The sequence below is a fragment of the Corythoichthys intestinalis genome, chromosome 4 (assembly GCF_030265065.1).
Source record: "Corythoichthys intestinalis isolate RoL2023-P3 chromosome 4, ASM3026506v1, whole genome shotgun sequence".
In the NCBI taxonomy this organism is placed as follows: Eukaryota; Metazoa; Chordata; class Actinopteri; order Syngnathiformes; family Syngnathidae; genus Corythoichthys; species Corythoichthys intestinalis.
In genome coordinates this window covers 2,878,001-2,903,303 of record NC_080398.1, presented here as the reverse complement: position 1 = coordinate 2,903,303, position 25,303 = coordinate 2,878,001, and the positions used below count along the sequence as shown (strand labels likewise).

Genomic DNA, 25,303 nt, shown 5'->3' with positions numbered 1-25,303 from the left:
TAATCTAGTTGGTTAATGATTTTTTAGCACAAGAACTTAGCCGAAATCTGTTTGTGATCATAAGTACTTTGTCGTGACATGTTTTAGTAGCATGATCGTAAGCGCTTTGCTGTCTAAGATACGTCTAGCAAAGGTTAATGTAAGCTAACGGAAACAAGCTAGTTGGTGGACTATTTTTAAGCACAAAACCTTAGCGGAAATCGGTCCGTGATGGTTAGTGCTTTGTCGTGACATGTTTTAGTAGCATGATCGTTAGCACTTTGCTGTCAACGAGGCGTCTGGCAACAGCTAGTGTAAGCAACGGAAATAAGCTAGTTGGTTAATGATTTTTAAGCACAAGAACTTAAAATCTGAAAACGAAATCGGTTTGTTATCGTTGGTGTTTTGATTTGAAGTGTTTTGGTAGTGTGACCATTAGCGCTTTGCTGTCTACGAGGCGTCTAGCAAAAGTTAGTTATTAGTTAGTTAGTTAACGCTAACGGAAACAAGCTAGTTGGCCGACTATTCTCACGCACAACAACTTCGTGGAAATTGGTCCGTGATCGTTAGTGAGTTGTCGTGATATGTTTTAGTAGCTTGATCATTAGCGCTTTGCTGTCTAAGAGGCGCCTAGCCAAAGCTAGTGCAAGCTAATGGAAACAAGCTAGCTTGTAAGCACAAGAACTTTGCGGAAATTGGTCTGTGATCGTTAGTGCTTTGTCGTGACATGTTTTAGGAGCATGATCGTTAGCGCTTTGCTGTCTAAGAGATGTCTAGCAAAGGTTAATGTAAGCTAACGGAAACAAGCTAGTTGGGCAATGATTTTCAAGCACAAGAACTTAGCCGAAATCGGTTTGTTATCGTTGGTGTTTTGATTTGAAGTGTTTTAGTCGTGTGAGTGTTAGCGCTTTGCTGTCTAAGAGGCGTTTCGCAAAAGTTAGTGTAAGCGAACGGAAACAAGCTAGTCCCAACTATTTTTAAGCACTGGGACTTTGCGGAAATCGGTTCGTGATCGTTAGTGCCAGGTCATGACATGTTTTAATAGCATGATCGTTACCGCTTTGCTTTCAACGAGGCGCCTAGCAAAGCTAGTGTAAGTTAACGAAAACAAGCAAGTTAGGCAATGATTTTTAAGCTCAAGAACTTAACTGAAATCGGTTTGTTATCATTCGTGTTTTGAAGTCTTTTAGTAGTTTGATCGTTTCCCCGTCTTGCAAACTGTAGACCCATTCAATTTACCCAACGGTAAACGCTAACTACATTTGTATAAAAACTTAAAGTGATCATTCCTCTACCCTCCCTGTCCAAAATGATTGGACGTCTATCGCCGTCCGTTGTTATTTCAGTCCTCCACAATTTATCTTAGCACTCCCAAACCTTTGGCAGCCTTTGTAACCATCAATCAAAGATGTGTTGGCATACCGCATTCCACACACACTAACTAATAAATCAATGAATACAAGTCACATGCATTCATTCCCAAGCATGCGTTCACCTGTGTATCTATGAATGAGAAGTAAAACACACACTAAAAGGAAGTAAATCTTTATGGGCTGTGACGCTGTTTATCTGAGCGTAACCATGGCGTTGATGTGTGCGTGTGTTTAAATAAGTGTCTTTCTAGTCGTAGTAGAAAGTATTCTTAAACAATTGTGAAGAAGTGGGTAGTAGCGCATTGCATTTACTATGTTTACTTGAGTGACTTTTGTTTTAAAAAAATAGAATACATTTTACTTTTACTTGAGTAGATGTGTGAAGAAACGCGACTGTTACTCGGATACCTTGAGCTACACTGGATTTATCACGTTTTTCCTTTATCCATCCATCTAGGGTTGGTAGGAGCTTTAGCAAGGAAGACCAAACTTCCCTCTCCCCAGCCACTTCAACCAGCTCCTCCAGCAGGATCCTAAGGTGTTTTACGAAATTTCCGGGTCACACTTTTGCGAAATTTCGTTTCCGGGTTCGCAGTGAGTCAGTAACACGCACACTTTTGCGAAATATACAATGTTTAATGTAGAAAAAGGAAGAAAGCAAGAACAACAATAACGCTAGATATAGATTGTCACTTCTAAATCCCCGCGCTACTGTTAAAGCATACAAGATATTCCTTTGAGCAATCAAAACTCTTACCATTGACAAGCGGGCGGAGAGCCGACACCCCGGTTGAGCTGCAGAGGAATACTAGCTAGGCGTCCGTGCACAAACCCGTAGCAGGCTCTAACCCAAGAGGGAAAAATCCCCAGCTCTTATAGTGGTGCATCATATGATATCAGAGATGGTCAGTCCCTTACCTCAGATGACGAGCCACTTGCCCATTGTTACACTTGTTTTGACACATTTTTTTGCTATCACACATCACAAAGACGTCGAAGTGGCGAGGAAAACAAGGTAAAGGGGTTACACGTGTTTTGACACGTTTTGCAATCACACATCACAAAGATGCCAAAGTGGCGAAGAAAGCAAGGTTACGGTCATAAAAGGGAATCATCATAATATGCTGATTCAAAGTTACAGTCACAAAAGGGAATCATCACAATATGCTGATTCATTCCAGGTCATATTATATTTCTCCCATCAGACGGTGTTCCCAAGCCAGCCGAGAAACATAAGTCTCTTTAGTGTGTCCTAGGTCGTCCCCGGGGCTTCCCGCCAGCGGGACATGCCCGGAACACCTCTCCAAGGAGGCTTCCAGGGGGCATCTGAACCAGAAGCCAGAGCCACCTCAGCTGGCTCCTCTTAATGCAGAGGAGTAGCAGCTCGACCCTGAGTCCCTCCGGGATGACTGAGCTTCTCATTCTATTTCTAAGGGAGAGCTCAGACACCCTGCTGAGGAAACTCATTTCGGACGCTTGTATCCGGGATCTTGTTGTTTCAGTCACGACCCACAGTGTGACTACTGACTTCGTCATAAATCGAGAGCTTCGCCTTTTAGCTCAGCTCCTTCTTCACCACAATGGACCGTTGCAGAGTCCGCATCACTGCAGACGCTGCACCGATCCGCCTGTTGATCTCACGGTCTCTCCTACCCTCATTCGTGAACTAGACCCCAAGATACTCGAACTCCTCTACTTGGGGCAGGATCTCATCCCCGACCCAGAGAGGCACGCCACCCTTTTCCGACTGAGGACCATGGTCTCGGATTTGGAGGTGCTGATCTTCATCACTGCTTCACACTCGGCTGTGAACAGCTCCAGTGAGAATTGGAGATCACGGCTTGATGACGCTAACAGCATCACATCATCTGCAAAAAGTAGAGATGCCATGCTGAGGCCATCACACCAGCCCCCTCAATATTCTGTCCGTAAAGGTTATGAACAGAATCAGTGACAAAGGACAACCTTGGCGGAGTCCAAACCTCACTGGGAACGGATCCGACTTACTGCCAGCACTGCTGACCAAAGCTCCGGCACCGGTTGTACACGGACCGAACAGCCCTTACCAGGGGGCTCGGTATCCCGTACTCCCTTAAGTACACAGTCAAACGCCTTCTCCAAATACATAAAACACATGTTGTGCCAACTCCCATGCACCGTCGAGGACCCTGCAGATGGTAAAGAGCTGGTCCACTGTTCCACGGCCGGGACAAAAACCTCACTGCTCCTGCTGAATCTGAGATTCGACTGCACGATGGACCCTCCTCCCCAGCACCCCTGAATAGACTTTACCAGAGAGAGAGAGGAGTGTAATCCCTCTATAAATGGATCTCACCCTCTGGTCCCGCTTTTTAAGAAGGGGGACCACCACACCGGTCTGCCAATCCAGAGGCACTGTCCCTGATTTCCACGCGATGTTGTAGAGGCGTGTCAGCCACGACAGCCCTTCAACAACTTTTTTCTTCATTTGAAGAGATTTGACTTCAGTTTTGCCAGCGAAGTTGTTCCACCACTTGTACCAATACCACGTTGCAACAACAATCACATGACTCCATGATACCAATTAGACGTAACAATATACAGTAGTCACAGGACCAAACAAAATATTGCAGTCAGAAATCCTATCACGTGCCATTACTGTTACATTTACTTTAGTAACCTTCGAGAAAAATACTCCTACGTAAGAGTAGTTTTACTAAGCCATTTTTTAAAATGATCACTCGAGTAGGTTTGTGAAGAAGAAACGCTACCCCAGTACAGTGGAATGAAAAAGTATTTGAACCTTTTGGAATTTCTCACAATTCTGCATAAAATCCCCATCAAATGTGATGTGATCTTTGTCAGAATCACACAGATGAAAAAAACGTGTCTGCTTTAAGTAAAACCACCCAAACATTTATAGGTTATCATATTTTAATGAGGAGAGTATGCAAACAATGACAGATGGGGGAAAAATCAGTAAGTGAACCATCACATTCAATATTTTGTGCCCCCCCCCCCCCCCCCCCTTTCGGCAGCAGTAACTTCAACCAAATGCTTCTTGTAGCTGAAGATCAGTCTGGCACATCAATCAGGACTAATCTTGGCCCATTCTTCTATACAAAACCTCTGTAGTTTAAGTCAGATTCCTGGGATGTACAGTATGACATGTATCGCTGTCTTTAGGTCCATACCACAGCATCTCAATGGGGTTCAAGTCGGGACTTTGACTTCGCCACTCCAGAACGTGTATTTTGTTCTTCTGAAACCATTCTGAAGTTGATTCACTTCTGTGTTTTGGATCATTATTGAAAAAGCGGCAAGGCAGGGTGGTAGTGAACTCAAAAAACGTTTTAATGATATCTAACAAAAACACAAAGTACAACCAAAAGCACTGGGGATCAAAAGGGCAAGATTCAAACAAAACTTACTTAAATCGGAGGGACAGATACACGAGGGCTTGGACAGGATCGTGGCTTTGACACAGGCATAGACACTGACATTGACAATGACGCAACAAGGAGTGACAAGAAACTGGGTCATTATATCCACACACGCAGACAAGGGGTAACGAGACGAGGAACAGCTGGGTAACACAGGTGGATGCAGATTGCATTACACTGGGAGAACACACACAGGTGAGAACAATGGGCAATCACGGACAAGTCACACTAGGAGAAAACAAACACAAAACCTAACAATTATCTTGTTGCAGCATCCATCCTCTTTTGACTTTTAACTGTCTGACAGACGGCCTCAGGTTTCCCTGCAAAACATTCTGATAAACTTTTGAATTCATTCTTCCATTAATGATTGCAAGTTGTCCAGGCCCTGAGGTAGCATTACAGCCCCAAATCATGATGCTCCCTCCACCATTCTTCACGGTGGGGATGAGGTGTTAATGTTGGTGAGCGTTTCCATTTTTCCTGCACACATGACGTTGTGTAACTCCCAAATATTTCATCAGTCCACAAAATATTTTGCCAAAACCTGTGTCCAAATGCCTTTTTGTAAACATTAAACGAGCAACAATGTTTTTTTGTTAGTTGTGGATTCCTTCGTGGAGTCCTCCCATGAACACCATTCTTGGCCACACAATGTTTTTTTTTTTTTTGGACAGCAGTGGATTCCTTCGTGGAGTCCTCCAATGAACACTATTCTTGGCCACACAATGTTTTTTTTTTTTTTTGACAGCAGTGGATTCCTTTGTGGAGTCCTCCCATGAACACCATTCTTGGCCATAGTTTTACATATAGTTGATGTGTGCACATATATATGTCTTTAGCAGACACTCTAGGGTTCTTTTTTCACCTGTCTGAGTATTCTGCGCTGAACTCTTGGTGTCATCTTTGGTGAACGGCCACTCCCTGGGAGAGAAGCAACAGTGCCAAACTCTCTCCATTTGTATACCACTTCTCTGACTGTTGATTGATGAACATCCAGATTTCTAGAAATAGTTCTGTATCCTTTCCCAGCTTTATACAAATGAACGATCCTTAAACGCGGGTCTTCAGACTGCTCTTTTGCCCGAGCGATGAGGAACATCAGACAATGCTTCTCATCAAGACAATTGTTACCAGGTGTGTGCTTTATAGTGGGCAGGGCAGCTTTAAACCACTCCTCAGTGGTTGGGCACACACCCGACTTAAATTGTTTGTTGAATATTGGCTTCAATTGCCCTTTAAGTCTCCTTAGGCAGAGGGTTCACTTACTTATTTTCCCCTCTTCTGTCATTATTTGCATGCCATCCTAATTAAAATATGAGAACATACAGTTGCGGTCAAAAGTTTACATACACTTGTGAAGAACATAATGTCATGGCTCTCTTGAGTTTCCAGTTATTTCTACAACTCTGATTTTTCTCTGATAGAGTGATCGGAACAGATACTTCTTTGTCACAAAAAACATTCATGAAGTTTGGTTCTTTTATGACTTTATTATGGGTGAACAGAAAAAAGTGATCAAATCTGCTGGGTCAAAAATATACATACAGCAGCGCTAACATTTGCTAACATGTCCCTTGGCCATTTTCACTTCAATTAGGCGCTTTTGGTAGCCATCCACAAGCTTCTGGCAAGTTTCTGGTTGAATCTTTGACCACTCCTCTTGACAAAATTGGTGCAGTTCAGTTAAATTTCATGGCTTTCTGACATGGACTTGTTTCTTCAGCATTGTCCACAAGTTCTCAATGGGGTTTCGGAAGGCCATTCGAAAACCTTAATTCTAGCCTGATTTAGCCATTCCCTTACCACTTTTGATGTGTTTAGTGTCATTGTCCTGTTGGAACACCCAACTGCGCCCAAGACCCAATCTTCGGGCTGATGACGTTAGGTTATCTTGAAGAATTTGAAGGTAATCCTCCTTCTTCATTATCCCATTTATTCTCTGTAAAGCACCAGTTCCATTGGCAGCAAAACAGCCCCACAGCATAATACTACCACCACCGTGCTTGACGGTAGGCATGGTGTACTTGGGGTTAAAGGCCTCACCTTTTCTCCTCCAAACATAATGCTGGGCATTGTGGCCAAACAGCTCGATTTTTGTTTCGTCTGACCACAGAACTTTCCTCCAGAAGGTCTTATCTTTGTCCATGTGATCAGCAGCAAACTTCAGTCGAGCCTTAAGGTGCCGCTTTTGAAGCAAGGGCTTCCTTCTTGCACGGCAGCCTCTCAGTCCATTGAGATGCAAAACACGCTTGACTGTGGACACTGACACCTGTGTTCCAGCAGCTTCTAATTCTTGGCAGATCTGTTTTTTGGTGATTCTCGGTTGAATCTTCACCTTCCTGACCAATTTTCTCTCAGCAGCAGGTGATAGCTTGCGTTTTCTTCCTGATCGTGGCAGTGACAAAACAGTGCCATGCACTTTATACTTACAAACAATTGTTTGCACTGTTGCTCTTGGGACCTGCAGCTGCTTTGAAATGGCTCCAAGTGACTGTCCTGACTTGTTCAAGTCAATGATTGTTCAAGTCAATAATCACTCACAAGAATTTGCTAATTTGTGTTGCTGTATGTACATTTTTGACCCAGCAGATTTGATCACTTTTTCTGTTAACCCATAATAAAGTCATAAAAGAACCAAACTTCATGAATGTTTTTTGTGACAAAGAAGTATCTGTTCCAATCACTCTATCGGAGAAAAATCAGAGTTGTAGAAATAACTGAAAACTCAAGAGAGCCATGACATTATGTTCTTCACAAGTGTATGTAAATTTTTGACCACAACTGTATATATGTTTGGGTGGTTGTACTTAAAGCACAGTTTTTTTCATATGTGTGATTTTGACAAAGATCAGATCTCATTTGATGGTGGTTTTACGCAAAAATGTGAGAAATTCCAAAAGGTTCCAAATACTTTTTCATACCAATGTATGTGATTAGATATCTTTATATTTGAATGAAAATATAACTGCTAATTCGCAGGTTTTGTTGACACTGGACAATTTTAGGTCGCAGCGCTACTTTATATGTGGCATTTCAGATTAAAGTGATAAGAAAATCTGTTTAATTATAATTAATAAATAATTAAAAATTCATTAAAACGTAGCATATCGATATTCTCCTTCTGCATGTAAACTAGCCAGAGTTCTCAACTGTTTTTCCAGACACGCTCGCTATCGACACGCTCTTTACCGACGTGTTTTCACTGTCGTGTTTTTTACCGACACGGTCCGACTGGGCCGAGAGACACAAACACGGAAGCGCAGAGGGGGTCCGAGACAGAGAGGTCTCCAGGTACGAGAGCCGGTCATGGGAGAGCAACTGTGTTTGACTTTTAAGAGTACCACAACACACCGAGCGGTGGATGAATGCCTTCTTTATCTGGTTTCCCGATGAATTAACGACAAGGACTCGTTTCGGCTAATGCGGAAAATGAAAAATGTAGTGGGGATGCTGCTAATGATCATCGGGGAAAGTCTGCCGGGATGATTAGAGGCCGGGCTGACGTTGCTGCAGTGAAATATGGACGCTGACTAGACACACTTTACAGCTGAAAATAAGGCTTCTATTCAGGGTATAAATCTTCATCACGACGGAAATCTGCTCGAGTAATTTCTCTTTTTACGGCTTAAATCAAAGCAAAGCGTAATTGGGTACTGGTGACTAGTCCATGTGAAAAGGGTAGTGTTGTAGATTTGACCTATTTCGCAACTGGACTGTTCTTTTCTGTTGAATTGTAAAGATAGTGAATTAAAGTTCATCACTAGTAGGGATTGGCTGATACGGTTTTTCGCTGTTTTGATTTTGTGTTGAAATTAAAAAATAGAATATGAGGGACTGGAATTATTTTTGTTTTATTCGTTTTTGGTTTGTATGATTTTTGATGTGTAGTGAGTGTGAGGTTGTTGATTTTTTTTCAATTAAAAAAATTAATTAATTAATGCAGTAATTTTTAGAGCCGTCCCGATCCTGCCCCTTTTTTTGGTCAGGCAGTGCACTGGAATTCCTTATTAAAGTTAACAATGATTAACAGACATTAAGGTTCGATCTTGCCAGAGACGCATGTAAGCCGAAACTTCAAAGCGCCACATGGGTCAACATCATTTAACTTAGTAAACAGTTGCTGTGGCAACTCATTGTGTTTTCTTCTTTCTGGTTTAAAAATAATTCGGTGGGACAGTAATACGTTTAAAACCTATCATAATTATTACACTTCAAGTGCATAAAAATAATTCATTAAAAAAATATAGTGGTATGAAAAAGTATCTGAACCTTTTGGAATTTCTCACATTTCTGCATAAAAACATCCTATGTGAACTGACCTTTGTCAAAATCACACAGAATTAAAAACAGTGTCTGCTTCAACTAAAACCACCCAAACATTTAAGGGTTTTCATATTTTAATGACAGCATGCAAACAATGACAGAAGGGGGAAAATAAGTGAACCCTCTGCCAAAGGAGACAATTTTTACCAAACAATTTACAGTGTATCACAAAAGTGAGAACACCCCTCGCATTTCTGCAGATATTTAAGTACAACAAGAAAGCCCGCCCGTCTCATCAGACCATAGGACATGGTTTTAGTAATCCGTGTGCTTTGTTGACATGTCTTCAGCAGACTGTTTGTGGCCTTTCTTGTGTATAGTCTTCAGAAGAGGCTTCCCTCTGGGGTGACATCCATGCACACTAATTTTATGTAGAGTGCGGCGTATGGTCTGAGCACTGATTGGCTGACCCCCCCACCTCTTCAATCTCTGCAGCAATGCTGACAGCACTCCTGTAACGAGTCACATAACATTTTGGAGGCAAAATGACAAGCAGTACTCAATTTGGACATTTAGACATAAACGTATTTACTAAGGGGTGTACTCACTTTTGTTGCCAAGGGTTTTGATATTAATGGCTATATTTTGAAGGGGAAAATAAATGAACTCTATTATATAAGCTGCACACAGACTACTTTTCATTGTGTCAAAGTGTCATTTTGTCAGTGTTGTCCCATGAAAAGATATACTTAAATATATGCAGAAATGCGAGGAGTGTACTCACTTTTGTGATACACTGTAGGGCTGGGCGATATGGCCTTTAGTATGTATCACGGTAAATTGAGCAGATTTACCTCGATAACGATAAATTCGCCCAAGCGGACTGTTATATAATTTGAAAATTTGAATCAATACATGGAATACAAATTAACCGTTTCTTGTTAAATTTATTTACCAGCTTTCAATTTAACAATTGCACATGCAGTTTAAACATTAAGTATAAAAAAATCTTGTCAACAATAAGAATTCTAGTGTGAACATTTATAAAAGCTTGTATGACTTGAAAAATGTACAACATTATAAAAATCAATATGACGACTGTGCAAACATGTCATTGTAACACAAATGACTTGCAGCTTTAACAGTACACTTCAGAAAACTTATTGGTAATGGCTGCTGTGACATAATTATTCAACAAGTGTTTACTTCAAGGTTTCAGTTTTTTTTTTCCAGAACATTTTTTAATACATGCACCCCCACACAGACAGAACCACATTAAAGCTGTATTGCTCTGATGCCAATCAAACAAATAAGATTTTATGATGGCAGAATAAAGCAAACACATACAGAAAAATAACTGGCCATTAAACGGTCATATTATATATAGGCTTTACTGTTGGATTATACTTTATGCGGAGTGCTTTACCATCATGAAAGCTTTCAGAGAAATCACAAAGAGATACCAAATAACGCGACATAATGATTGCTAGATGAAGTCCGTGCCCAGTCCACTCATTAATTTCAGCCGTTTCGACAAGGTTAGAGCCGCTATTCGACTCCATCACATTTTTTGTACCATTAGCCGCTAGCGTTAGCCTGTGGCTTGGCTACCAGAAGAAAGCACTGAAAGCATCCTTTCCTGAAATCGTGAAAACCAGGGAGGACAGCGGGTGAAAGCCCGTCTGGAACCCGCCAAGAGTTTACTTAATGTCGGGTGAAAGTTTAGCAAAGCTCCCTTAAACCCGACTCCATCACATTTGCTTGTAGTAGGCCTGAACGATATTGGAAAAAACTATTGTTGCGATTTTTTTTAGGTGTGCAATATATTGCGATATTATATTGCGATAGTAAAAAAAAAAAAAAAAAAAAAATTTTTTTTTAAAGAAATATTCACTAGATGACTTGAATAGCTGTTTGGAAATACTTTGCATGACACACCGTGACCACAGTGTATTCATATAATACCGTTTCATTTGTGAATGATTAAGATTGCTGTATTATTATGAAGGGATCCAGGAAGCCATGTCTGCACAAAATAGATAATTTCTTGAACACAATATTTGACACTTCAACAGCAGCAAATACATTAAATGACAAATAAAAGAGCAGGTGCATTCGTCCCCTGAGTTTTTGACAAAATATAACAATAAATAACAACTTCGGTAAAATAACAACAAAGTTGTAAACATATTTGAACAAAAATATTAAATATGACAAATAAGAGTTGTTCACAAACTATAACAATAAATAAGAACCTCAGTAAAACAATAAAGTTGTCAACATATTTGAACTTAAATATTAAATCTGTCAAATAAAAGTGCAAGTGCATTAGTCCCCTGAGTTGTTTACACAAAATATAACAATATAGAACTGCAAAACTGCAACAAAGTTGTAAAAATATTTAAAAAATATTAAGTATCAAAACTTTATGTGCAGCTGTACTATAGTTATTTGAAAAATACGATTTACAGTTAATTTAAATATAAAAGAAACAGAAACTCAATTGAACTTGTAAATAATTGAACTGAATAACAGCAAATAACTGATGAATAACAGAACCATTTTAACTCCCAAATTTATGTATTTGTCTGCATATCGTCCACCTTCCTTGCTCAGCAATTCTCAACTGGGTCTCATAGGTTTTTGGCCAAGACTACTAGTTTATCCACCATTGCAGGCTTGAGACAACAACGTTGGCACGTAACAATGTTCCCACCTGTACTAAAAAGCCTCTGATGGGAAGCTCGTAGCAGGAATGCATAGATACCTGCGTTTTAAATGGTCCCACATGTTCGACAGATTACTTCTTGTTGAGGCAACCATGGCGAGGCACTGTCAACAGGGCTGTTTTTTGTTCCTTATATTCTTGTCGATAGCCAAAATACTTCCAAAACTCTTCCCTATTCAACGTGCTGCTTGATTGCTTGCTTTCACTTTGAAAACGGCCCCTCCTCCCTCCGCTCTGCTGTTCGGCCCCTCCTCCCTCCACTCCGCTCTAGCAGGGGAGGGGGAGGAGCCGATGACTGCGAGCTGGAGAGAATGAGAGACTGTTCACTCTCCTTCTCGCTCCTTGCTCAAAACAAACGTTTGTGGATTTAAAAAAATGAAATGAAAAAACTATCGCACGTCCTTGCGATGGGACTATTGCGCATGCGCACATCGCGATGGCGATGTTTAAACGATATATCGTTCAGGCCTAGCTTGTAGTGTTAGCCGCTAGCGTTAGCCCACCGGGCTTCTGTTTGTTTGGCTTCCTGAAAACCACGTGACTCCATATGTAACCACACTGACTGCTTTCTTAAAGGGGAATGAACATAGCCAAACAACACAGAGTCAAAGCGGGATGAAAAGACTATATTTTCTTGTTTTATTAAATTACCGAATTTATCGACATGGTCAAAATTACATCGGTCATCGTGAAGAATTTCGGTAACGGTAAATTTTCGGTTTACCTCCCTGCTCTAATACACTGTATGTCAGGTGTGTGCCCAATCACTGATGAGTAGTTTAAAGCTGCCCTGTCCACTATAAAACACACAGCTGGTAAGAATTGACTAGATGAGAAGCATTGTCTGATGTGCATCGTGGCTCGGTCAAAAAGGCTGTCTGAAGACCTGCGATCAAGGATTGTTGATTTGTATAAAGCTGGGAAAGGATACAAAACCAGCTCTAAAAGTCTGGATGCTCATCAATCGACAGTCAGAGAAATTGTCTACAAATGGAGAGAGTTTGGCACTGTTGCTTCTCTCCCGAGGAGTGGCCGTCCACCAAAGATGACAACAATAGTTCAGCGCAGAATACTGCGAGAGGTCAAAAAGAACCCAACAGTATCTGTTAAAGACTTACAGAACTCACTGGCACAGTCCAATATCGCTGTGCAAACATCAACTACATGTAAAACTATGGCCAAGAATGGTGTTCATAGGAGGACTCCACGGAGGAAGCCACTGCTGTCTAAAAAAGACACTTTGACACTCCACAGAAGTTTTGGCAGAATATTTTGTGGATTGATGAAACCAAAGTTGAATTGTTTGGGAGTAACACGCAAAGTCATGTGTGGAGGAAAAATGGAACAGCTCACCAACATCCACACCTCATCCCCACCGTGAAGCATGGTAGAGGGAGCGTCATGATTTGAGGCTGTTTTGCTGCCTCAGGGCCTGAACAACTTGCAATCATTAATGGAAGAATAAATTCAAGAATTTATCAAGATGTTTTATAGGAAAACCTGAGGCCGTCTGTCAGACAGTTGAAGCTAGAAAGAGGATGGATGCTGCAACAAGACAATGATTTAAAACACAGAAGTAAATCAACTTCTGAATGGTTTCAGAAGAAGAAAATACACGTTCTGGAGTGGCCAAGTCAAAGTCCAGACTCGAACCCCATTGAGATGCTGTGGCATGACCTAAAGACAGTGATTCATGCCAGAAATCCCAGGAATCTGACTGAACTACAGCAGTTTTGGAGAGAAGGATGAAGATTAGTCCTGATCGATGTGCCAGACTGATCTGTAGCTACGCTACAGGAAGCGTCTGGTTGAAGTTATTGCTGCCAAAGGTGTGTGTGTGTGTGTGGGGGGGGGGGGGGGGGGGTACAAAATATTAAATGTGATGGCTCAATTACTTATTTTTCCCCCTTCTATCGTTGTTTGCATACTATACTCATTAAAATATGAAGACCTATAAATGTTTGGGTGGTTTTAGGTAAAGCAGACACTGTTTTTTTATTTGTGTGATTTTGACAAAGATCAGATAACATTTGATCGTGATATAATGCAGAAATGTGAGAAATTCCAAAAGGTTCAGATACCTTTTCATACCACTGTATATATGTACAAAAAAGTGTTTTTAATTATACTTTGGAAAAAAAGTGAAAAAAGATGACTTATAAGTATCTCTTTCAACGCTAAATTTGAACAAAAACAGTGAAATACATTGAAAAAAAAAAAATTGTGTGATGCAAGGTTCCTGCCACCCTGCTCAAGTTTAATTAGTGCAGATGAAAGTGATACAGACCCCCTCAAGATATAAAAGTGGTGTCATTTAACTAGTTGTCAGTTGACATTAGTGCTGCAACGATTAATCGATTAACTCAAGTAACTTGATTACAAAAAATGTGAATTAAATTTAGCTGCTTTGAGTATTCGTTTAATTTAAGTGGCGTTATAATGGTTTGTTTTGAAAGTGTTTACATTTAATTTTATTGATTTGGGTGTATACACTCATTTTACATGGCTGAATTCAGCTGCTCCCTGTTAAGACCAACATAAGCTATGTTTTTTAATGCATTCCTAATTTAGATTACAAGTGTATTTTACCGTTTTTTTGTGGGAATATGTGTTTGAACCATTTGTAAAAAAAAAAATCACTAGCATTATATAGCATTCAAGCTAGCAGACTTTTGCTATGTAAGTTAGCCAATTGTTCTTTTGTTGTACTTGGATCCTCATTTATATAATTATTTATACCGTTTGAGGCTCAGCTCAGGTATTTTAATTTTTTTATGTCCCTTATCCGATTACTCAATTATTTGAACTAGTGCACCGATTAATCGACTACTAAAATAATCGATAGCTGCAGCCCTAGTCGACATGTCATCACAAATGTTATGAAAATATTTTATAACGGTTGAAAAGTTACCTAGTGTTGCTTTAAAATGGCAGGACTGGCTGTGAAAGCTTTAGACATCAACCCGTTTGACACCCCTACTGTACACCACAATATAAATGACTCAATTAATCGAATGATTGCTTGACACCAATCACTCTCAATAATCGGTCCTCTTTCACCACTGCCAGTAATTTGCACTCCAGCGTGAACACGAGTCAAAACGCTCCAAGCTAGCTCAGACGTCGAGCGGAAGCGCTAACATTCCGAGCTAATCCCGTTAGCAGGCGGCTGAACGCCGCGAAACACGCTGTCCGCATTGAAACGGTGCCAACCTCGCTTTATTTATGAGTGTCTTGTTTGCGTAGCGCCGGCGTGAAAAGACGCTAGCGCTTAGCGCGTGTGGCCCGAAGAATATGCCGGCGTATTATTTCAAAGGAACATCCTAGCAAGTGTGTGTGTGTGTGTTTGCCCAACGGGAACAAAGACAGCAGTGTGTCCTGCAGAGAGCGCGAGTGGGCGAGACACGTTCAGAGTATATTACTTATTTATCTAACTTAGAAGTGTTTTATCCCACGTGCCATAAATCTAACCGACTCTCCGCCCTTCACACACATCTGTAACATGTTAGCTATTGTGTTTAACACGCGAGTTTTTTCCTGCGCCTCGCAATAAATCGTTGAAAGTCGCGCAAAAAGTCAGACCGGGCCGATCGGATTACTTGTAAAAGGGAATTGATCATGTATTTCTTTTTTATGCGCTGTCAGCGCCGCGTTCGGCTACGGTGTCGTAAATTTCCCAAATCGTGACGAATGACGATAATTTTAGCCCCTTCAGGGACAGTGGACTTCTATTAACAAGTTAGCATTAGCTTAACTCATTCACTGCTAGCCCAGGTAGTTAGTAAAAGAGATTGAAAAAAGCTATTGACGGCAAGGCAGCCCAGTTAAAACGGATTGGACGTCTAATGTCGTCAATGGCAGTCAAAGAGTCAAAAGACAAGTGCGCACTGATTACACGTTTTAATCGTGGAAAATCACATCAGATTAGTAATTAACTGTTATTAATCACGTTGTCATACACCAAATCCGATAATGAATTTAAAAGTGATCATTAAGATAAGTTTTTTTTAATAAATACCGTCATTCTCACACTATAAGGCGCACCTGACTATAAGCCGCTACCCACCAAATTTGACACGAAAAAACGACATTTGTTCATAGATAAGCCGCACTGGACTATAAGCCACAGCAGTCCTCACTGTATTATGGGATATTTACACCAAAAGAAATTAACCGGTAACACTTTATTTGACAGCAGCATCATTCGACTGTCATCAGACCAAATGGACCACCATGAAGCTTTGATCCAACGATACCAGTATCGGTGCATCTTTAGTTACGATTGCATATTAGTTTAAAAATCGACCGGATCCACCGTATTTTTACACGAGTGACTTCCGGTCTGTAAGCTAGTAGTATTGACGCAGGTGGGCCGCGTCTCGCGTCAAATAATAAACTCTGCCGTTCTTTTCGCGTGCATCGCGTTGAGTCGCTTCTGGGACGCGTCTAACACGCGTCTAACCCGCACTGCAACTGGTGTGCATTGGCTGATTGAATATAACGGACGCGTTTCACTGCGTTCTCGCGGCGGCCACGTTGTTGCGCCGTTGACGTTTCTTACTGTCCTACCGTGTTGCTCCTCATTATAGTAGAGAAGACGCAGTAAATATAATCCACACAAAGAAACTGTAACCCGATCGACTCACAGCCTCGAAAAGTAAGGGTTACATTACGTCAGAAACCCGTTCGGTACGCCTCCGTTCCGAACCGAACACCAAGAACCGAAACGGTTCAATACGAATACATGTACCGTTACACCCTTAATATTAATGGCTATATTTTGAGTTATTTTGAGCGGAAAATAAATTAACTCTTTTATATAAGCTGCACACAGACTACTTTTAATTGTGCCAAAGTGTCATTGTTGTGCCATGAAAAGGTATACTTAAATATCTGCAGAAATGCGAGGGGTGTACTCACTTTTGTAATACACTGTATAGGTCAACGTAGCAACGAACTCGTTCGTAACCCAGGGACTACCTGTATATATTTTTTAAAGCGTGTTGCAAAATACATGCAGGCAACACTAGTGATAGAATTGAATTCCAAATGAAGGCTGTAAAATATTGTCCAGCGCAGGTTTGAGACCTCTGTCCTACATGAATATAAATCAATTTGTACATGAAACAGTTAAACCAATATTCGTTAAAGACGCTCAACAACAATCTCCATTGACTCTTAATCACAATTAGATTTCCAATCCATTTGAACATTCGTGAATTTGCTGCCAGTCCTCCCACTTCACACCGGAAATAGCAGCTCATGAGGTAAAAGCAACAGAGAAAACCATGCGGCCTGACTTCACTCCATTGGGAAATGAGCCAATTTAAAACTTGATAGCAAGACGGCGTTCACACGCTTTGGCGCGTGCGTGTTTTCTCGCTCGTTCAGACAGATTATTTCCTGTTCTGCTCGCCATTACACTTCCTTCCTTCCTGCGAGCGGGCCAGAAATTTCTGTTTGCTTTGGACTCACAGAAGGCGTCTTGCAGCAAGTTCATTAGCGTGTTTGAGCTAGCTACCTGACTGTTAGCAAGTCTTATTTGCAGGTGATAACGACAACAAACAAAATAAAGCGCCTTCACAAAGATCTACTTGATTAGTACAGCTGGTCTCATAGAGGAACTGTAGAAACATACAGTATGTATGAAAAATTTTATGAACCTTTCGGAATTTCTCGCATTTCTGCCTAAAAAACACCCCCAAATGTGATCTGATCTTTGTCAAAATCACACAGATGAAAATACAGTGTCTGCTTTAACTAATACCACCCAAACATTTATACATTTATATTGAAATCAATTTTTACAAAACATTATAAGTCAGGTGTGTGCCCAATCACTGATGAGTGGTTTAAAGTTGCCCTGCCCAATATAAAACACACACCTGGTAAGAAATGTCTTGTTGAGAAGCATTGTTTGATGTGCATCATAGCTCGGACAAACCTCAAAAGAGCTGTCTGAAGACCTGCAAAGGATTGTTGATTTGTATAAAACTGGGAAAGGATACAGAACCATCTGGACCGTGTGTTCGCAGGCTGTGCTTTCAGTGCCCGGCTAGCTCAGTCGGTAGAGCATGAGACTCTTAATCTCAAAGTCAGTGATACGGTTGGTAGTCCATTCTGTGCTTCTAAGACTTGTGGCTCTGACCAAAACATGGGTGTCCGCAAGGGCCGCTGTAGGTCCTGGTTTTTGTTCCTACCAATCGAGCACAGACAGTTTAACCAATGAATTTTGTGCTAAACAATCAGCACCTGACTGCAATCAACTGATTACACTTGTGAGACACCTGATTGGTGAAAAGATGTCATCTTGTTTTGTAGGAATGAAATCCAGCACCCACTGCGGCCCTATGTGGAATAGTTTGGACACCACTGGACTAAAGCATGTGACTCTTAATGTCATGGTTGTGTGTTTGAGCACTGTGTCATCTAGGTAATTTTATTTCCAGCTTCTAGTTGTCTGAGTGTGCACAGTGCTACTCATCAGAATAAGTACCTGTAGGCCCGGCTAGCTCAGTCGGTAGAGCATGAGACTCTTAATCTCAGGGTCGTGGGTTCGAGCCCCACGTTGGGCGTAAATCTTTTCAGGAATCTGTTTTGTGCTTCTACTTGTGCAGTCAAAGTCAGTGATACGGTTGGTAGTCCATTCTGTGCTTCTAAGACTTGTGGCTCTGACCAAAGCATGGGTGTCCGCAAGGGCCGCTGTAGGTCCTGGTTTTTGTTCCTACCAATCGAGCACAGGTCCTGGTTTTTGTTCCTACCAATCGAGCACAGACAGTTTAACCAATGAATTTTGTGCTAAAACAATCAGCACCTGACTGCAATCAACTGATTACACTTGTGAGACACCTGATTGGTGAAAAGATGTCATCTTGTTTTGTAGGAATGAAATCCAGCACCCACTGCGGCCCTATGTGGAATAGTTTGGACACCACTGGACTAAAGCGTGTGACTCTTAATTTCATAGTTGTGTGTTTGAGCACTGTGTCATCTAGGTAATTTTATTTCCAGCTTCTAGTTGTCTGAGTGTGCACAGTGCTACTCATCAGAATAAGTACCTGTAGGCCCGGCTAGCTCAGTCGGTAGAGCATGAGACTCTTAATCTCAGGGTCGTGGGTTCGAGCCCCACGTTGGGCGTATGTCTTTTCGAAACTGTATGGGTTTCTTAGGGGCCCTTTACATGGTGACTCTCAGAGAACATGAAAAATTTGTTTGCAGCTATATGGTTGGGCTTATGTCTTTTCAGGAATTTCTGGAATCCTTATCAGGTTGCTCCTTCGACTTGTGCATCCGCTCTCCGAGAACATGAAAAATTTGTTTGCACCTATATGGTTGGGCTTATGTCTTTTCAAGAATTTTCGGAATCCTGATCAGGTTGCTCCTTCGACTTGTGCATCCGAAACCAGTGATACGATTGGTAGTCCATTCTGGGCTTCTTAGGGGCCCTTTACATGGTGACCCTCCAAGAACATGAAAAATTTGTTTGCACCTATATGGTTCCGTCTCCATCCGACCAATGTCGCAATTCCCCATCAAAACGATGTAATCGTCAAGCCAGGCCCAAGGGGGCAGTGCAGATTTACAAGGCAACAGCGAATGATGCACTTTGACCCCAACACCCTCCTCAGCCTGGAAGACAACATGCCCTCCCACTCCAAGCAATGGCATTTTTCTTTTGCTCCAAAAGGCACAAAAATGGAAACATTCAACATATTTAAATTAAAAATATTATTAAAACAGTAAATTAAAGCTGACGTTCTGCGTTTTGCCGTTTTTAATGTTTAGTAGCACCGCTGCGTACGCCCAATGTGACGTGTGCGAGTGCTGACGTTATCGGCGCGGGAGCGTTCCATTGATATGGATGCAGAGCAAGCCCCCCCAATCGAATCCTTCAACTTTGGAGGCATGATTCCAAGTTTTGCGTCTTTGCCATGGTGTCTTTACATGGCACAGTCGCCATGTAAACTGACCCTTAGACTTGTACATCTGACTAGCTCAGATGGTGTCCAGTGTTGAGTTATCTTTTTTATGGTCTTCATGTGATGTAAAGCACTTTGAATTGCCTTGTGTTGAATTGTGCTATATAAATAAATTTGCCTTGCCATCTGAGAGCGCACAGTGATACTCGTTATGACATCAGGTTATAGGCCCGGCTAGCTCAGTCGGAAGAACATGACACTCTCGTGGGTTCGAGCCCAATGTTGGGCAGCTCCATTTTGGAATATATAGCACTACCTTTCCGACACATGTAACCCACAGCTGGAAATGTTTCAGAAAATAAGAGCACTAACGCATAAATACATCTACATCGATGCTACCATTTACTGTCACCTCGACTGTAGCTTTCAGCCAGGACAAGAAGTCGTCAGGTGGTGTCCAACCTTCATTCGGCGTTTCAACACTGAACCACGACGCCCTCCAGTTGGCTGGCCGGCAGTGATGACCAGTCACTGCCTACCTATTCCAAAGCCAACAAGATGCTCTTTCAGCTGCCTCCCCCAACCTGCCCTCCTCTCACATCGTGCAATTCCCAGGGCAGTAAGTGTCTTCCAGACTGACTGTGCTGGAAAACCTCTGCAGCCAACCTCAATCGGAAAGAGCCAAGCTTGCCATCTTTTCTCCTTACATTGAAGGAAGAGGTCTTGCTCCTCAGTAGCTTTCCTTTCCGCAGCTTCCTCGCACCCGTCTTCCCATGGCATTATTGTCATTCGCGAGGGGTCATCTTACTCTCTCCCTCGTAGGTTGGGTGGCTGTGGTAGTATTAGGTGAGTCCATCCTGTGGCTTTGGGGAAGAACGGATGCTTAGAGGTCTCCTGTACTGGGGGGTGCTTCCTGACTGGAGTCCTCCTGCGTTTCACTTTGTGTCCCCACTATGCGCTGCATCTGATCCTCCCGTCTTCCACAATACTCCACTTCCAATACTCTACCGACTGGGCTATCAGTGCCAACACAACTGCATTAGTATTAGAAGTATACAATGGATGGACAAACAATGCTGCTGTGCTGTCACAAGTAGAACCAGGAAAGTGATAAGATTTCTGAAAATACATGCGCCCAACGTGGGTCTCAGATACATGACCAACTGTGTCTATGTACTATGTACTATGTACAACTGTGTATGAACCGTGTCTACAACCAGGGACAAGAAGAACTGTGTGTTGTGAAGCAACTAGAATCAGGAAACTGATTAGGTTTCCGAAAACAGATGCGCCCAACATGGGGCTTGAAACCACGACCCTGAGATTAAGAGTCGCAAGCTCTAGTGATTAAGATAGCCAGGCTTAAGGTATAAAACTAAGATGAGAAGCACTGTGTGCTCTTACACAACTAAAAGCAGGAAACTGATAAGGTTTCTGAAAATACAAACAACCAAAGTGAGGCTCGAACACACGACCTTGAGATTAAGAGTCACAAGCTTTACAAAGTGATCTAAAAGCCTTAGAAGTACAGAATGGAATAGCAACCGCATCACTGGTTTTGGGGGGAATTGATCAGGAAAATACATATGCCCAATGTGGGGTTCGAACCCACGACCCTGAGATTAAGAGTCTCATGCTCTCTACATGCTTTGGTGTGTTCTGCATCCCATTGCGTGGAAAAGGGGTGAGGATTGTTGGTGCCATCAGCATCCCTTGACGCATAAAAAGGGTTGGGTTTTAAGGTTAGGGTAAGTGAAAACAGGGGGTGCGGTTTGTGGATGACAAAGGGTTGGGGGTTCTGATGACCTGTTGAAAGTGGGGCAGGGAAGGCCAGTACTGGCTGGGCTACAACTGGACCCTTCTACAAAGAGAGCTGGCAGTGATACAACATGCCAATCATGTAAGAAACACACAACAGACTACCAGCTGCATCCCTGGCTCTGTTACACAACCAAAAGCAGGAAAATAAACAGGTTTCCTAAAATGGAAGCGCCCAACGTGGGGCTCGAACCCACGACCCTGAGATTAAGAGTCTCATGCTCTACCGACTGAGCTAGCCGGGTTTGGAGCACAAAATCAAGATGAGTAGGACCGTGCGCTGTTAACCAACTAGGAGCAGGAAACTGATAACGTTTCTGAAAATACACACAGCCAGCATGGGGCTGCAACCCTTGACCATAAGATAACTCATTTCCTCCTAAAAACGTATAAAAACGGTTCTATCTCTAATTGTTTCAGTGTCCCAAAAACGTATTTAGAGGTCTTTTACTTTTTTTTTTTTTTTTTTTTTTTACAAGAGGCATCTCTAGGTTCTGTTGCACCTAAACTGCAATGCACAATGTTCAAAACTCATTTTAAAGCAATAAAACTGGTCACTGGAGGGCAGTCGCGCATTTTGTAAGAACTAATCCTGGGCCAAGAAAGGAAGTGAAAAAAATAGTCAGGAAACGGAAGTTAGAGGGATCTTGTGAAGACGCGTGAGAATTAAGAAAAAAATGTGGAGAACGATTTTAAAAAAAGGCAAACGACACTGGTGGAGTGTTTTGAAAAGAACACGAAACCATCGTCAAAGAAGGATTAAAAAAAATCTATCTTGATGAGACAGACGGTGACGGCCACAACAGCGTCAGGTTCCACACGCGTTCTGCGGAGGTCACGTTGCTTTACTCCTGAGCCCGAGGTTAAAACCAACGATGAAGATGACAAAAGTGAGACCGATCTTGATCCGGACTCATCAGATTACTGGGAGCCACCTCATTCTACTGGGAGCAGCCGAGAGCCTTCCCCGTTGTTTTGTGCGCAAATAGTTCAACAGTTCAATAGTTTAGTTATGTGTAAATAAATTGTTACTTTGCGATCAAAAGCTCTATTTGTCTTGTTGTTTATGTTATTTTGTAGAACGAAAACATTATTCAGATGTTTGGGGTGTCACAAAAGCGAAAAATAGCTGTGTTAAAGTCAAAGTTATGTTTGAAATGTATGCTTTCACAAAAAGCTCAATTTCTCTGTTTTTTCATCAGGAATTGGAAAATTGCTCAAACTAAGCTATTTTCTAATGCTGATTTCTAAATGGAAAAAGATATGAACAAACTTTTTTTTCTGCTGAAAAAGAGAAAGTCTAATCTTTCTTTTGCTGGGTTCGATGTTTATATAGCAATTAAGGGAGTAACGGTACATGTATTTGTATTGAACCGTTTCGGTACGGGGTGCTCGGTTCGGAACGGAGGCGTACCGAACGAGTTTCTGACGTGATGTAACCCTTACTTTTCGAGGCTGTGAGTCGATCGGGTTACAGTTTCTTTGTGTAGATTATATTTACTCCGTCTTCTCTACTATAATTACGACCAACACGGTAGGACAGTGTAACTCAGAAATGTCAACGGCGCGACAACGTGGCTGCCGCAAGAAAGCAGTGAAACGCGGGCGGTAAAGTCAATCAGCCAATGCACACCGCGTGTTAGACTCGTCCCAGAAGCGGCTCAACGTGACGTACTCGAAAAGAACCGCAGAGTTTATTATTTGACGCGAGACGCGGCCCTCCCGCGTCAATACTTTTAGCTAGGATTGGGCAGACCGGAAGTTACTCGTGTAACAATACGGTGGATCCGGTCGATTTTCAAACTAATATGCAATCGTAACCCACTGTTTGAGTCCATCAGATCTCTTGAGTGGTAGAACGGGGCGCAGTTGACTTGTCTTTGTTGATTTACAGTTGTCTTTTCTGCTATAATAATAACACGCCCCCGTGTTCAATACAAAACCCTCCTACCACAACAAAACAAGTAGGAACTAATATTCACATAGGAACTAAAGTTATACAACATAAAATATACAATATAAATGAATACTACATCACATTTGTAAAAGATAAACACATAATAAAATAAACAATAGCCCATTTAAATAAAATAAATTGAAATGTAATTAAATAATAAGAATAATAAACAGATCCTGCTTACACAATTAAATTTATTAATTTCTGTGTAGCGATTTAACTCCACCAATAAAGGTTTTGAAAACCGTTCATAAGAAAAAAAAAATGAATCATTGAGACATTTCATTTGTAAAATACATGTTAAAATCTTTGTCATTGGGATTGCTTTTCTCTTTAGCACAGGACTTCTTTTTTCTTCTCTTTCAAAAAGAAAGCCAACCAACACGCAGGGTCTGAAAGGCAAATTGTTGTTGGATTCTTTTCTCTAAATACCCGCCACTTTTTTAGCAGAATTCTACCTTTGTATAGGCTAATGTTCCTATTGTTGAAAGCACAAAAGTGTGTAATAAACAACTAGCAAATTTATATTTTGCATTTTGTTATCATAGGCTACGTTCATACTACAGGTCTTAATGCACGAATCCGATTTTTTTGTCATATCCGTTTTTTTGGCGTGCCCGTTCAGACTGCTTTTATCCATTGAGACCGTTCAAGTATTACGCATGCGCACTAATTCGCAGTCCGACACGCGCTAAGCAAGAAGACCCGCATGCGCAGAAGCATCAAAACAAATGACACACGTCATCCGTCATTCCAGGGATATCATGTTTTGCTTTTCAAAAGGAGGACACAAATAACAGACATAAATAATCCCCGTTTAGGCTTATATTCAAAGTTTATATGGATCGATAGCATGCACGCACTGTCCGTGCACGTCACACACATATGGGCAGTTTGCCCTGACTCTCTCTCGGCCGTGTAAGCAATGTTGAAATATTGCTCACTTGTAACAGAGAAAACTGAGCATTCTCAGGCTTATCCTCAACCCATTTTTATTTTTTATGACTGTTGTGAAGCCCAGCTCTTCCCCGAAAGCCGTGTTCACTGCAAGCTAGGCGCTAATAACGCACAGGTGCATCGCTACGGTAACGACTCTCTCGCTATTTGATGACGTAATTGCTGCATGAAATCCGATTTGCGGGACTGGACAGTACAGACCGCCGCGACAGTCTGGAAAAATGTGGCCCAGATCGGATTTAGACCACATACGAAAGTGACCCAGATCGGATTTGAAATGGTCCCGTTCTATGCGACTTGTCACGTTCAGACCGTCAAGTTAATGCCTGACTCGAGTCGGAAAAATGCGAAAAAATCGGATTCGTGCATTAAGACCTGTAGTATGAACGTAGCCTTACTGTACCGAAAATGAACCGAACCGAAATTTTTGTGTACCGTTACACCCCTAATAGCAATAGAACAGAATTTTCTGTGGGCCTTGCAAAATCTGTCAAAATCCAATAAAACGGCCAGGAGCAAAGGGCCTTGCTCCGGTGACAATGGCTGGGAGTGAATGAGTTAACTGTCTCATGCTCTACCAACAGAGGATAGAAATACAGAACACACTCCCAACAGTACAACTGCTTCTGCTAAACAACTATATGCTGTCAGGTTTCAGAAAATATACACGCCCAACGTGGGGCTCGAACCCACGACCCTGAGATTAAGAGTCTCATGCTCTACCGACTGAGCTAGCCGGGCCTGACGAGAGAGTCCCAACACTACGTTGAAGACTCCGAGTTAACCTTCAAAGGTTACATTGACAAGAGCTCTTGAAAATTAAGATTCCATCATCATTTTGTGACCTCATTAAAAAGTAGGATTACTAAAAATGAAGAAAAACA

The 25,303-nt window shown here is 41.7% G+C and overlaps 1 protein-coding gene and 4 non-coding genes across 6 annotated transcripts in view; 2 read left to right on the top strand and 3 right to left on the bottom strand.

The window, feature by feature from the left end:
• LOC130914459 (protein PTHB1-like) overlaps positions 1 to 25,303 on the bottom strand; it is a 233,758-nt gene that overhangs the window by 19,125 nt on the left and 189,330 nt on the right. The window lies entirely within an intron of this gene.
• On the top strand, positions 18,271 to 18,343 carry trnak-cuu (transfer RNA lysine (anticodon CUU)). Its single transcript has one exon. It is a non-coding gene; the product is annotated as a tRNA-Lys (tRNA).
• trnak-cuu (transfer RNA lysine (anticodon CUU)) lies at positions 18,833 to 18,905 on the top strand. The gene has a single exon. It is a non-coding gene; the product is annotated as a tRNA-Lys (tRNA).
• trnak-cuu (transfer RNA lysine (anticodon CUU)) lies at positions 21,678 to 21,750 on the bottom strand. The gene has a single exon. It is a non-coding gene; the product is annotated as a tRNA-Lys (tRNA).
• trnak-cuu (transfer RNA lysine (anticodon CUU)) lies at positions 25,088 to 25,160 on the bottom strand. Its single transcript has one exon. It is a non-coding gene; the product is annotated as a tRNA-Lys (tRNA).